Source organism: Schistocerca piceifrons, chromosome 1 (genome assembly GCF_021461385.2).
Source record: "Schistocerca piceifrons isolate TAMUIC-IGC-003096 chromosome 1, iqSchPice1.1, whole genome shotgun sequence".
In the NCBI taxonomy this organism is placed as follows: domain Eukaryota; kingdom Metazoa; phylum Arthropoda; class Insecta; order Orthoptera; family Acrididae; genus Schistocerca; species Schistocerca piceifrons.
The window spans coordinates 570,277,381-570,291,046 of record NC_060138.1 but is presented as its reverse complement, the minus strand read 5'-3'; positions in this window follow the sequence as shown (position 1 = coordinate 570,291,046).

The following is a 13,666-nucleotide window of genomic DNA, read 5'->3' as shown; positions in this document are numbered from 1 at the left end:
TGACAAAAGAGATTACCATGGCTGGCTGACCATGAGAAAAAAAAATGGGAAGCCAGCCACTCTGCATCACATTAAAACATCCACCCTAAAAGCACTAGGGTGGAGGACACAGAGGGGCAAAGGACATGTGCTAAAATTTAGATCATATGATAAAACCCAGCCTCACGAATTAAACGTAAAACTAAATCAGCTGATGAGGCGTTGTCAGATAAAATTAGCGGCAATGAGTCCGGTAACCGGAGATTTTGTCGCAGGGCAGTCAAAGTGGGACAGTGCACCAGATCATGGGCCACTGTCAATTGAGTGCCACATCAACACTGAGGTGGGTCGTCACGGCACAGGTGGTAGTCATAGGTCGCCCTAGTGTGGCCAATGCAGAGCTGGCAGAGAACCACAGAGTCCCTGCAAGAGGCTTGCATGGAGGACTGCCACACATTCATAGTCTCCTTAACGCCATGCAGATTGTTGTGCATGGTGAGGCTATGTCATTCCATCTACCAAAGCCGAAAAACCTGGCAACATAAAAAAGAATGCAGGTCAGTTATTGGAATGCCGATCTCCACAAGCGGTTTCCACACAGCCTGTTTGGCCAGCCTGTCAGCAAGTTCGTTGCCTGGGATTCCGACATGTCCTGAGGTCCACAAAAACACCACTGAATGATTGTACCGTTCCAGAGCATACATGGACTCCTGGAGGGTCGCTACCATAGGATGCAAGGGTAGCACTGGTCGATAGCTTGTAGGCTGCTCAAGGAGTCAGTACACAGAAGAAACGACTCTCCTGGGCATGAACGGATGTGCACAAGAGATAGCCACCAGCTCTGCAGCCATCGAGCAATGAATGATGTTCATCACGTCCTCCATGGACATACGCAAAGTCAACGTGATCACCAGCCATCAAGCCGTCGGTGTAAATCACTTCATGGCCTCGGTACATGTCAAGAATCAAGATGAAATGACAGCAGGGAGCTGGGGGTGAACTGAGTCCTTTGGGCCATGTGAAAGGTCCAGGCAAAGCCGCGGCCTAGGTGTACACCATGGAGGTGTATACGATTGGATCTCGAGTATAGGTGGTAAAGGCAAGTACTCCAGTTCAGAAAGAAGGCATTGGACGTGAACTGCAATTGTAAGCCCTGATCTGGGCCGCCGATGTGGGAGATGAATCACCGTGGATGAGAAAAGGAGATGGTAATTCGGATGCGCACGAGAACTACGAATGGGTGCAACATAACTAGAACTACGAACGTGTGCAACATAACTGGTGAGCAGTTGTGCACGCGTGACCTGCAATGGAGGAACCCCAGCCTCCGCAAGGACACTGGTCACCGGTCTCATCATAAAAGTTCCTGTCGCTAGTCAAATGCCATAGTGGTGCACTGGGTCGAGTAAACACAATGCTGAGGTCGCCACCAAACTATAAACCAGACTCCCATAGTCAAGGCAGGATTGAACAAGGGCTCTGTATAGCTGCAGCAGTGTAGAGCGATCTGCACCCTAGTTGGTGTTGCTCAGGCAGCGCAGGGCATTAAGGTGCTGCCAGCACTTCTGCTTAAGCTGACGAAGGTGAGGAAGCCAAGTCAATCGGGTGTCAAAAACCAGTCCTAAAAATCGATACGTGGATGGATCGTCAGTAGGGAAAAGTTCTGGTTATGGATGAACAGTACGATGCCAACAGAAGTGCATAACACACGACTTTGCAGCCGAAATCTGAAAGCTGTGGGCTAGAGCCCATGACAGCACCATGTGGATGGCCCCCTGTAGGCGCCGCTCAGCAACACCAGTACTGGTGGAGCAGCACCAAATGCAGATGTCTTCTTTATACAGAGAAGGTGAGGTGGATGGCCCTACAGCTGCTGCTAGACCATTAATGGCTAGTAAAAATAGAGACACTCAATACAGAGCCCTGCAGGACCCCATTCTCCTGGATATGGGAGGGGGGGGGGGGGGAACTATGGGAGGCTCCAACTTGAACACGAAAAGTACAAAGCAACAGGAAATTCTGGTTAAAAATCGGGAGTGGGCCTCGGATACTCCACTCGTATAATGTGCCAAGAATATGATGTCGCCAGGTGGTGTCATACTCTTTTCGTAAATCAAAAAAGATGGCAACAAGGCGTTGTCACCTGGCAAAGGCTGTTCAGATGGCAGACTCGAGGGTCTCAAGATTATCAGTGGTAGAGCAACCCTGACTGAAGTCGCCCTGGCACGAAGGCCGTAGGCCATGTGACTCCAGAACCCAACCCAACCCAGCCACCGACATACAATACATTCCAGCAGCTTACAAAGAATGTTGGTGACGCTGATGGACCCATAAGCTATCCCTATCAAATGGGTTTTTGCCAGGTTTGAGCACTGGTATGATGGTGCTCCCCTGCCAGTGCGATGGAAAGATGTCATCGCACCAGATCCGGCTGAAGATCATGAGGAGATGTCACTTGTAGTCAGACGAGAGATGTTTAATCATCTGGCTGTGGAACTGATCAGGCACAGGAGCTGTGTTGAGGCAATGTGGAAGGGCACTGAGAAGCTTCCACCCTGTAAATGGAGCGTTATAGGGTTCACAGTGGCATGTAGTAAATGAAAGGACTTTCTTTACCATCTGCCGTTTGAGAGTGCAAAAGGCTGAGGGGTAATTCTTTGATGCAGAGGCGTGAACAAAGTGCTCAGCAATTGCACTTGCATCGGTAGTTACACGTCATTTATGTTAACACCAGGAACACCTGGTGTGGTCTGGTACCCAAAAACTCATTTGATCTTTGCCCAGACTTGGGAAGGTGACGTATGACACACAATGGTCCACACATACCTCTCCTAACACTCCTGTTTCTGCCTTCTGATAAGCTGGCGAATGCGGGCACAGATCCATTTAAAGGCTATGAGGTGCTCCAGGGAAGGGTCCCACTTACGCCACTGTAGATCTCACCGACACTTCTTAATTTCCTCAGCGACTTCCGGCGACCACCATGGGACTGTCTTTCACGAGGGGCATCCTAAAGAACGTGGGATCGCGTTTTTCGGCGCAGAAACAATCGCTGTAGTTACCTGCTCAACCACCACATCGATGTTACCGTGTGAGGGAGATTCAATGGCGACAGCAGAGGTGAAAGTTTCCCAGTCCACCTTGTTTAAAACCCATCTGAGCCTGACACTGGGGCAGTGACAGGAAGATGGGAAAGTGGTCACTAGCATACAGGTCATCATGTTCTCTCCAGTGGATAGATGGGAGAAGGCCATGATTGCAAATCGAGAGATCAATGGCCGAATATGTGCCATGTGCCACAGTGAAATGTGAGGCAGCCCCAGTATTTAAGAGGCAGAGGTAGAGTTTGACAGTAAATTTTCGACATCTCTGCCCCAGCCAGTAAGAACTGTGCCACCCCACAAGGGGTTATGAGCGTTAAAATCTCCCAAAAGTAGGAAAGGTTTAGGGAGTTGATCAATCAGTGCAGCCTATGCGTTCAGAGCTACTGCACCATCTGGAGGAAGATATATGTTGCAGACAGTTATTTCCTGCATCATCCTTATCCTGATAGCCACACCTTCAAGAGGGATTTGAAGGGGCACAGGTTCACTGCTTACTGAGTTCAAGACATAGACGCAAATTCCACCTGACATTCTATTATAGTTGCTACTGTTCCTGTAATATCCCTTATAGCCATGGAGGGCAGGGGTCCACATTGACGGGAACCAGGTTTCCTAGAGGGCAATGCAAAGCTTAACAGTTGCCGTAGTTCAGCCAAGTGACGGAAAAAACCGCCGCGATTTGGGGGCCACCAGAGGGTCTTGTTTCTTAGCAGACTTCCTCTTAGTTTACTTACTCTCTCCTTCTCTTTAGGGGCTTGCTGGGAAGATTTCTGTGAAGCAGCTTCAGCCACAGAGGAAGACTGTGAAGCTCTTCATCCAGCAGCTTTTGGCTCCTTGAGCCACTGGTGAGTGTCCACTGCAGCATTGGTGGACACCGTGGAATAGCAGGCCCCAAGGGACCCCTTCTGCACGAGAGGAGCCAGAGGAGGCCGTTGCTTCTCCAGCAGGGGGAAAGGGACCGATGTCCCCTGCATTTGCGGGAGGGAGGGGGGGGGGGGGGGAGGCTTGCTCCCAAAGTAGGTGCTTTGGGAGCAACGGGGGAAGATTTGCTCCCTACCACCAAGTGGGCAGATGTATTCTGGTGGCCCAGAGGGCCCACTGTTCGTGGCGCTGAGTGAGGAACCACTGGCACTTGGGACGGTGATGGTGATGTAGGTGCAGTTTATGTCAACATCAACCCAATGGGGTGCAGTCTTCCAAATTTACGTTTAGCCTCTGTGTAACTCAACTGGTCCAGGGTCCTGTACTCCATAATTTTCCGCTCCTTTTGGAGTACTGGGCTGTCTAGCGAGCAGGGTGAATGGTGCAGCTGATGCAAGTGGGAGGTATGCACATGGAGTATCTGGGTGCAGTGGACGTTCACAGTCTCAACATGTGGCGCTGGAAGTGCAGCGGGAAAACATGTGCCTGAACTTCCAGAATTTAAAGCACCGCATAGGGGGAGGGGCATATGGTTTAACGTCCCAGTGGTAAACCATCACCTTGACCTTTTCAGGCAATGAATCAACCGCAAAGGCCAAGATGAAGGCACCGGTAGCAATCCTGTTGTCTTTGCGTCCGCAGCAAAGGCGTCAGATGAAATGAACACCCCGCCATTCTAAATTGGCGCGAAGCTCATTGTCAGACTGCAAGAGGAGTCACGATGGAAAATAATCCCCTGGACCATGTTGACGCTTTTATGGGGAGTGACGGAAACAGGAATATCACCCAGCTTTTCACAGGCAAGTAACGCTCAGGATTGGGCTGGTGATGCTGTCTGAATCAAGACTGTGCCGTTTCGCATCTTGGACAGCGCTATCACTTCTCCAAACTTATCCTCAAGGTGTTCAATGAAAAATTGAGGCTTCATCAGTAGAAAGGAGTCCCCACCAGTTCTGCTACAGACTAAAAACCGAGGCAAATATGGCTCTCTCCATTCTGTAGCCCTACGTTACCATGGTGTGGTGAGGGAGGGAAATGATTTAGAGTCACACCTGTTTGCACTGTATTCTATCTTGCCCTTCTTAGAGACTGCTGGTGACGTATGGTCACCAGCAAGAGATTTTTTTTTTTTTTTAAACGTGTGACCTGGGCCTCCTGTCGGGCAGACCGCTCACCTGGTGCAAGTCTTTCGATTTGACGCCACTTTGGCGACTTGCGCATTGATAGGGATGAAATGATGATGATTAGGACAACACAACACCCAGTCCCTGAGTGGAGAAAATCTCCGACTCAGCTGGGAATTGAACCCGGGCCCTTAGGATTGGCAGTCTGTCGTGCTGACCACTCAGCTACCGGGGGCCCCAGCAAGAGATGACTTAGCCCACTTCATTGCAAGTCATCTGCCCTGATGCCACCCACTCCAATCAGGGGCTTTCCCCACAGCTGCCACCCAGCCACAGCTAAGGCCAACTGGCATGATGGCCATTGCTGGGAGTCCTGATGCCCCAGGAAGACAGGCATCTACTCATTGGCATACATGGGGAGTTTACAGCTCAGGCATCAGCAGTGTGATCCCTGTGTTGGTGGCAGGGCTTTCACCAAATGGGTACAGCCCCACCACAATGGTCTGGCTATTGTGCTGGATATTGGGTGCAGAGAAATCCAATAGTCATGGGGGTGAAAGAGGACAGGAGACAATGGAAGAAGATGACATACACCGGAAAGTGTCCTCACCCAAATAGTTGATTCGCAGGTGGAGATGCAAAGCCATGACAAGAGATTTAGGAGATCGAATCTAAGGGCACTCATGCACCACATAAGGCGTCCTTCCCCACATGGCTCGCACTTCTGTAGAATTTTAAAAGTGGCAGGTCAAACCATAGAATGGGATCTGAACTCATAGGGCCGAAAAGTGTGAGACTCCATTTAATCGCCTGTTACAACAGGCAGGAATACCTTGGGCCTATTCTAACCCCCGGACCCACAGGCGGGGAACTGAGCTGTGTTTAACTTCATGGGGTGGGCTAGATTTATAAAACTCTGTCTATTTTTGCACTGTACCAGTAACACCAAAACTGACCCTAATGATAAGGCTTGGAAAATCCATCCAGTTATGGGAATGTCAAAGAAGCAGTGAATAGTTAATTTTGTGCTTGAAGAGCATCTGGCATATAACAAAAGTCTGGTTAAATATTTTAGCTGTCATGATTGCAAGCAATTTATTAGGAGTACATAAATACAGTTTGTGTACAAAATATGGAGTCTCAACACTAAGAATGGCTATTTAGTACCAGGTAAAAGGTCCAAAAGCAAACACACTAATGGAAAGTATTTGGCAAGGCAGCGAGACCCTTACTGGCATTACTTTATGAAATTCTGGCAGAGAAGTGGGAGTTACATTTCATATTTTTCATGGATGATCTGTCTTTCAGCCTTGCACTTCTCTCATTTTTAAAATTCTCTGAGTATTCAGCCATTCGAACTATAAGAGGAAACAGAATTTCACAAAACTCCCCACTTCAAAGTGAAGGCTATTTATTCAAGAAAGATAATGTATTATGAAACAATTATTAAGAGAAATGATGGACTCCTGTTTTTCCATTGGATGGACAATACAGTAGTCACAATGATCTACTCCTCATGTGGCAGCCAACTATGTTGTGACAGTCAAGAAGTTTTCTCAGAAAATAAAGAGGAATGTCGCAATCTCGAGGCATCAAGTAACTGCAAAGTATAACATGTACATGGGAGTAACAGACCAAATCGACCAAAATCTGGTATGCTACCGAATTGGATTTCGTAGCAAGAAATGGTATTGGCCCTTGTTGACAAGGATGCTTGATGTAGCTACGCAAAACAGGTGGATTCTGTGTAATAAATCACACAGACCAAAAATTTCTCAACTACAGTTCAGGTAGGGAAATGGCAAATGTGCTGTTATGTAGGTCCCAGCTTCTCCCCAAAAGCGCTGAAGACTATCTGAGTCAAAGGCTTTAGCAGATAACCATATATCCATTTTCATAAGGTTTGAGTAGACTGATCACTTCATTCGACACACAGAAGAGAAGAAAAAGGAAAGGTGCACTGGAAATAACTAAGTCAACTGTAAGAACAATGTGTTCAAAATGCAAAGGAGGATTATGCATTAAGTGTTTCAACATGTTTCATTCTTGCCGTATGTATAACATACTGTTCATTTAATAATTAATTTACTGTATGCATATGTGGTTTTTGGGAAAACTGCACTCTAAAGGATTAATTATGTATCTGAATAAGGCCATACCCTACCTACATTAAGAGCTTATGTAAATGCAGAATATTAGCTCCTGTAAGTGCCTAGTGTTAAAAATGTGATTATTATTCTCATGCAGCAATTCATTTATTTAATTAGCCTTGAGACATAATAAATAAAAAATACACAAAATATTGAAAAAATTAATTCCGGCAGTAATGGCTTAAGTACATATTCAAGAATAACAGATGTGGCACGAGACATACCCGACATGCCTTCAGGCAGAAGGCAAAGGCACAGTGAATAGAACACAACAAGGAGGAGGTCAATGGCATATCCCAATGGGAGCTGTGTAAACTGCACGTTTATCATGATGATAATGTTGTTGTTTTGTTGTTGTTGTTGTTGTTATCTTCAACCTGAAGACTTGTCTGATGCAGCTCTCCATGCTACTCCATCTTGTGCAAGCCTCTTCACCTCTGAATACCTACTCTAACCTATATCTTACTTAATCTGGCTACTGTATTCATGTCTTGCTATCATTTTTACCACCCACACTTTCCTCCAATACTAAATTGGTGATCTCGTGTCTCAGAATGTGTCGTATCAATCGATCCCTTCTTTTGGTCAAATTGTGCCACAAATTCCTTGTCTCCCCAACTCTATTCAGTAACTCCTCATTAGTTACGTGATCAACCCATCTGATCTTCAGTACTACAGCTCAAAAGCTTCCATTTTCTTTTTATCTAAAATGTTTATTGTCCACAATCCTGACAAATACCTTCAGAAAAGACTTCCTAACTCTAAACTCTATATTCGATGTTAAATTTCTCTTCTTCAATAATGCTTTTCTTGCCATTGTCAGTCTACATTTATATCTCTTCCACTTTGGTCATCAGTTATTTTATACAGCAAAACTCATCTAGTACTTTAAGTGCCTTGTTTTGTAATTTAATTCCCTTAGCATGGCGCGATTTAATTCAACTGCATTCCATTAACCTTGTTTTTTCTTTTGTTGATGTTCATTTTATATCAGACATATAACACATCAGACTCAGTTACAAATATATCTGCAACTGAGGCTGACGTGTTATATGTTCAATTAACACAGTTGCTGATGGGGCTGCATGATGTTAAAAAGTCTTTCATTTTGTATCCTCCTTTCAAGACACTGTCCATTCCATTCAACTATGCTTCCAAGTCCAAGCTGTCTCTGACAGCAAACCTGCAAGTTTTAATTTCTTCTCCCTGAACTTTAATTCCTACTCCAAATTTCTCTTTGGTTTCCTTTACTATTTGTTCAGTGTACATACTTAATAACATAGGGGATAGACTACAACCCTGTCTCACTACCTCCTCAACTACTGCTTCCCTTTCAAGCCCCTTGACTCTTGTAACTGCTGCCTAGTTTCTGTACAAGTGGTAAGTAGCCTTTTGCTCCCTGTATTTTACCATTGTTAGCTTCAGAATTTCAAAGAAAGTATTCCAGTCAACATTGTGAAAAGCTTTCTCTAAGTCCAAAAACACTATAAATTTAGGTTTTCCTTGCCTTAATCTATCTTCTAAGATAATTTATAGGCTCAGTATTGCCTCACATGGTCCTACATTTCTCCGGGATCTACTTCTACCAGTTTTTCCATTCTTCTGTAAATAATTTGAATCAGTATTTTGCAACCATGACTTATTAAACTGATTGTTCAGTAATTTTCACACCTGGCAGCAACTGCTTTCTTTGGAATTGAAATCACTACATACTTCTTGAAGTCTGAGGGTATACCTGTCTTGCACATCTTGCTCACCATATGAAAGAGTTTTGTCATGGCTGGATCTCCTAAGGCATTCAATAGGTCTGACAGAATAGTGTCCATTCCCAGGGCCGTGTTTCAACTTAGATCTTTCAGAGCTTCGTCAAATTATTCTTGCAGTATCATATCTCCCGTCTCATCTTCAGCTATGTTCACTTCTCTTTCTATAATATTGCTTTCAAGTTCATCTCCCTTGTATAGACCTTCTATGTATTCCTTCCACCTTTCATCTTTCCCATCTTTGCTTAGGACTGTTTTACTGTCTGAGCTCTTGATACTCATACAGCTGCTTCTCTTTTCTCCAAGGCCTCTCTAATTTTCCTGTAAGCAGTATCTATCTTTCCACTAGTCAAATATGCTTCTAAATCTTTACATTTGTCCTCTGTCCATTTCTGCTTAGAAATTTTGCACTTCCTGTCAGTTACATTTTTTGAAATGTTTCTATTCCCTTTCATCTGCTTCATTTGCTGCATTTTAAAATTTTCTTCTGTTGTCCAAGGATTCCTACTAGGCTTTGTCTTTTTACCTATTTGATTCTCTGCTGCCTTGACTGTTTCACATCTTAAAGCTATCCATTCGTCTTCTACTGTATTCCTTTCCTGTTTTAGTCAACTGTTGTCTAATGCTCCCTCTGAAACTCTCAACACCCTCTGGTTCTTTCAAATTACCAAGCCCTACCTCCTTAATTTCCCACCCTTTTTGAACCTCTTCAATTTTGGTCTACAGTTCATAACAAATAAATCGTGGCCTGAGTCCACATCTGCCCCAGTAAATCTCTTACAATTTAAAATCTGGTTACTAAATCTCTGTCTACCATTATATAATCAGTATGAAACTTTCTGGTGTCTCCAGGTATCTTCCACATATCATCTTTCTTTTATGATTCTTAAACCAAGTGTTAGCGATGATTAACTTATGCTCTACGCAAAACTGTGCAGGCGATTTTCTCTTTCAATCATCCCATCAAGTCCATATTCACTTACTATTTTTCCATCTCTTCCTTATCCTACTATTGAATTTGTCCCCCATCATGATCAAATTTTTGTCTCCTTTAACTATGTGAATAATTTCTTTTACCTCACACATTTCGTCAATATCTTCATCTGCTTTTATTACTGTGGTAGGCATGGTTACAGTGGTTACAGTGTTGTGTTCACTATGCTGTTCCTAATAGCTTACTCACATTCCTATTTTCTTATCCATTATTAAACCTTCTCCTGCATTACGCCTATTTGATTTTGTATTTATAACCATATATTCACCTGACCATAAGTCCTGTTCTTCTTACCATCGAACTTCAATAATTCCCACTATATCTGACTTTCACCTATCCATTTCCCATTTTAAATTTTCTAACCTGCCTGCCCAATTAAGGAATCTAACATTACACACTCCAATCTGTAGAATGCCAGTTTTGTTTCTCCTGACAATGGCAGCCACCTGAGTAGTCCCTGCCTGGAGATATGAGTGGGAGACTATTTTACATCTGGAATGTTTTACCCAGAAGGACACCATGGTCATTTAACCACACAGTAGAGCCGCATGTCCTTGGTAAATTTTACATCTGTAGTTTCCCCTTGATTTCAGCCATTCCCAGTACCAGCAAAGCAAGGTCGTTTTGTTTAATGTTACTAGGCCAGATCAGTCAATCACCATCTTCAGGAACCACATGTTTGCCTGACCTCTCAACAGATACCCCTCTGCTGTTGTTCCTACAGCACGACTGTCTGTAATTCCTGAGGCATGCAAGCCATCCCACTGATGGCAAGGTCAATGGTTCATGGGGGTGGCGGGTGGGGGTCGGGGGGGGGGGGGGGGGGGAGGGGGGAGGAGGGGGTTTCCCATATTCAATGTAAACGCTGTAAGGCATGCATCAGGCAGATTGTGTGGACAGTCTAGAAAAAGATCAAGTAGCATGAAAGACACACTGAACTTAATTAACCTATAAAATCTGTAGTTGCTGAACAATGCGTGGCTACAGTGAACTCAATGAAGTATGAAGAAATGGATGTGTTAAGACTGACCTTGTCCTTTTGGGAACGTGTTCTGAAGGAATGTGCTGCGAATACATAGAAAGATGGATCCCTTATCATTTAGCTACAAAATAGCAGGTCAGCAACTGGAAGCAGTTAATTCCATAAATTATCTGGGAGTACGCATTAGCAGTGATTTAAAATGGAATTATCATATAAAGTAGATCGTCGGTAAAGCAGATGCCAGACTGAGATTCATTGGAAGAATCCTAAGGAAATGCAATCCGAAAACAAAGGAAGTAGGTTACAGTACGCTTGTTCGCCCACTGCTTGAATACTGCTCAGCAGTGTGGGATCCGTACCAGATAGGGTTGATAGAAGAGATAGAGAAGATCCAACGGAGAGCAGCGCGCTTCGTTACAGAATCATTTAGTAATCACGAAAGCGTTACGGAGATGATAGATAAACTCCAGTGGAAGACTCTACAGGAGAGACGCTCAGTAGCTCGGTACGGGCTTTTGTTAAAGTTTCGAGAACATACCTTCATCGAAGAGTCAAGCAGTATATTGCTCCCTCCTACATATATCTCACGAAGAGACCATGAGGATAAAATCAGAGAGATTAGAGCCCACACAGAAGCATACCGACAATCCTTCTTTCCACGAACAATACGAGACTGGAATAGGAGGGAGAACCGATAGAGGTACTCAGGGTACCCTCCGCCACACACCATCAGGTGGCTTGCGGAATATGGATGTAGATGTAAATGTAGAGTAGATGCTATTGAAATTCAAGTAGCAAATGGGCTGATCAACAGACACATTGAATAAACATGGTTGCCCCATGTTCTGGAAAAAAGGGAAATCCGAGAATATCAGGGAATTTCAAAAATGGCAGGAAAATCAGGGAAATTTGAAAAACACACTAGAAAAATCTCATTGGATTCATTTCATCAACTTGGTGTCCGTGACATGTGAGTAGCTGGCGACACAAGTGGACTTCCATGGCGAGCCAAAACTATGGGCCATTTCTGAGGGTATTGCTAACTTATCAGGCCTGGCGATCTGAAGCCCATCATTTCCCACTAATGTGTAAGCCCTGCTCATCAGATCTAGTCTCACTGATCTGCCTGTACTCTGGGTCTGTTTGTGTGTGGCATAATATGGCAGACTTTCATGGTTTATCCAAGGATCCAGGACTGTGGTGCTCCTCGACTTAGTGCCAACACGCACTCTTTTTCTCACCTTTGATAGAGTAGTGCTTCCGTCCAAGATAAAAGCAGGCTATGTGGTCCTCACAGTTTAACCATACATTCTGAACCCAATGCACTACTACCAGTGTCATAATTTCAACCACACTCGAATGTCTTGTCGACACCCAACCAAATGTTTAACCTGTGGTAGGGATGCGCACGAGAGTGATTGTCCACCTCCTACCTGCTTCCTCTTGAGAATGTCCCATGTATCTCGATGAGGGGGCTGTCCACGAGATCCAGCTAAAGGAAACAGCTCCCTACCCAGTCGCTCGCAAGTTATTGGTTAGTCACAAACCCTGTGTTTTACCGTCTGACACTTATAGTACTATTCTTGCTACATCTCACTCCATGAAGGACATAGCCATGCAGACATGTGACCTCAAATTTAGCTCTGAGATTTTGAAATCACCCAGTGTCATGGTAGCATCGCAGTATCCTCATCCACTTGTACAACAAGCTATCAAGCTCTCACCTCAGAGGGTGAAGTCACAAGCTACAGAACTAGCAGGCTGGAAAGGACAGAAGGAATGCTCCCGCGAAGACTTCCTATGACCCTCCAGCCATCCAACACCTGAGTCTTCCTCTGCTAACTTGAAAGGCTTAATGAAGTCCATCAAAGGCAAACGGTCTTCTCCTTCGCCGACTCAAAGATCCTCTTCGACAGAGTCACCAAGTGATACCTTCGCCTGGCCAGATGCTTCTGTGAACCTCATGGAGCAGGATCCTCCTGCCTCTGTGCTCTGTAGCAGCGAGTCTTCGCATGCTGGCATACTTTTCTGATCATGACTATCATCCAATGGAATGTTCACGACCTTTGATCCAAAAAAGAGAATTTATGGCTGCTTTTAGAATCACAGCATCCACTTGTACTCTGCCTTCAGGAAACAAAATTGTGCCCTCACGACCACTTTGCGTTTTTGCATTTCTTCCTGGTCCTCTTTGACCTTCTGCACGAGGTCAGCAATCCATCTCATGGGGGAGTCACGCTGCTCCTACAGGTGATGTTCATAGTCAACTCATCTCCCTGACTACCTATCTTCAAGCTGTTGCAGTTCGCCTTTTCCTTTTTCACTTAACCTTTTCCATTTGTACCATTTACATCCCTCTGTCATTTGTCACCAGGGCCGACTTCCTCCAGCTTATTGGGCAGCTACCTCACCCATTTCTGCTGCTCAGTGACTTTAATGCCCACCAACCCATTTGGGTTGTCCCAGAACCTGTCCGACCTCCTTCATCAACTTAATCTTTTCTGCCTTAACACAGGAGCACACACATTTCTTTCAGACTTCTTGTGCACCTATTCCCATTTGGATCTATCGTTCTGCAGTGCCCATCATCTTTCTGACACCTATTTGAGTGACCATTTTCCGTGTGCTATCTGTTTGCTGACTCCTGCT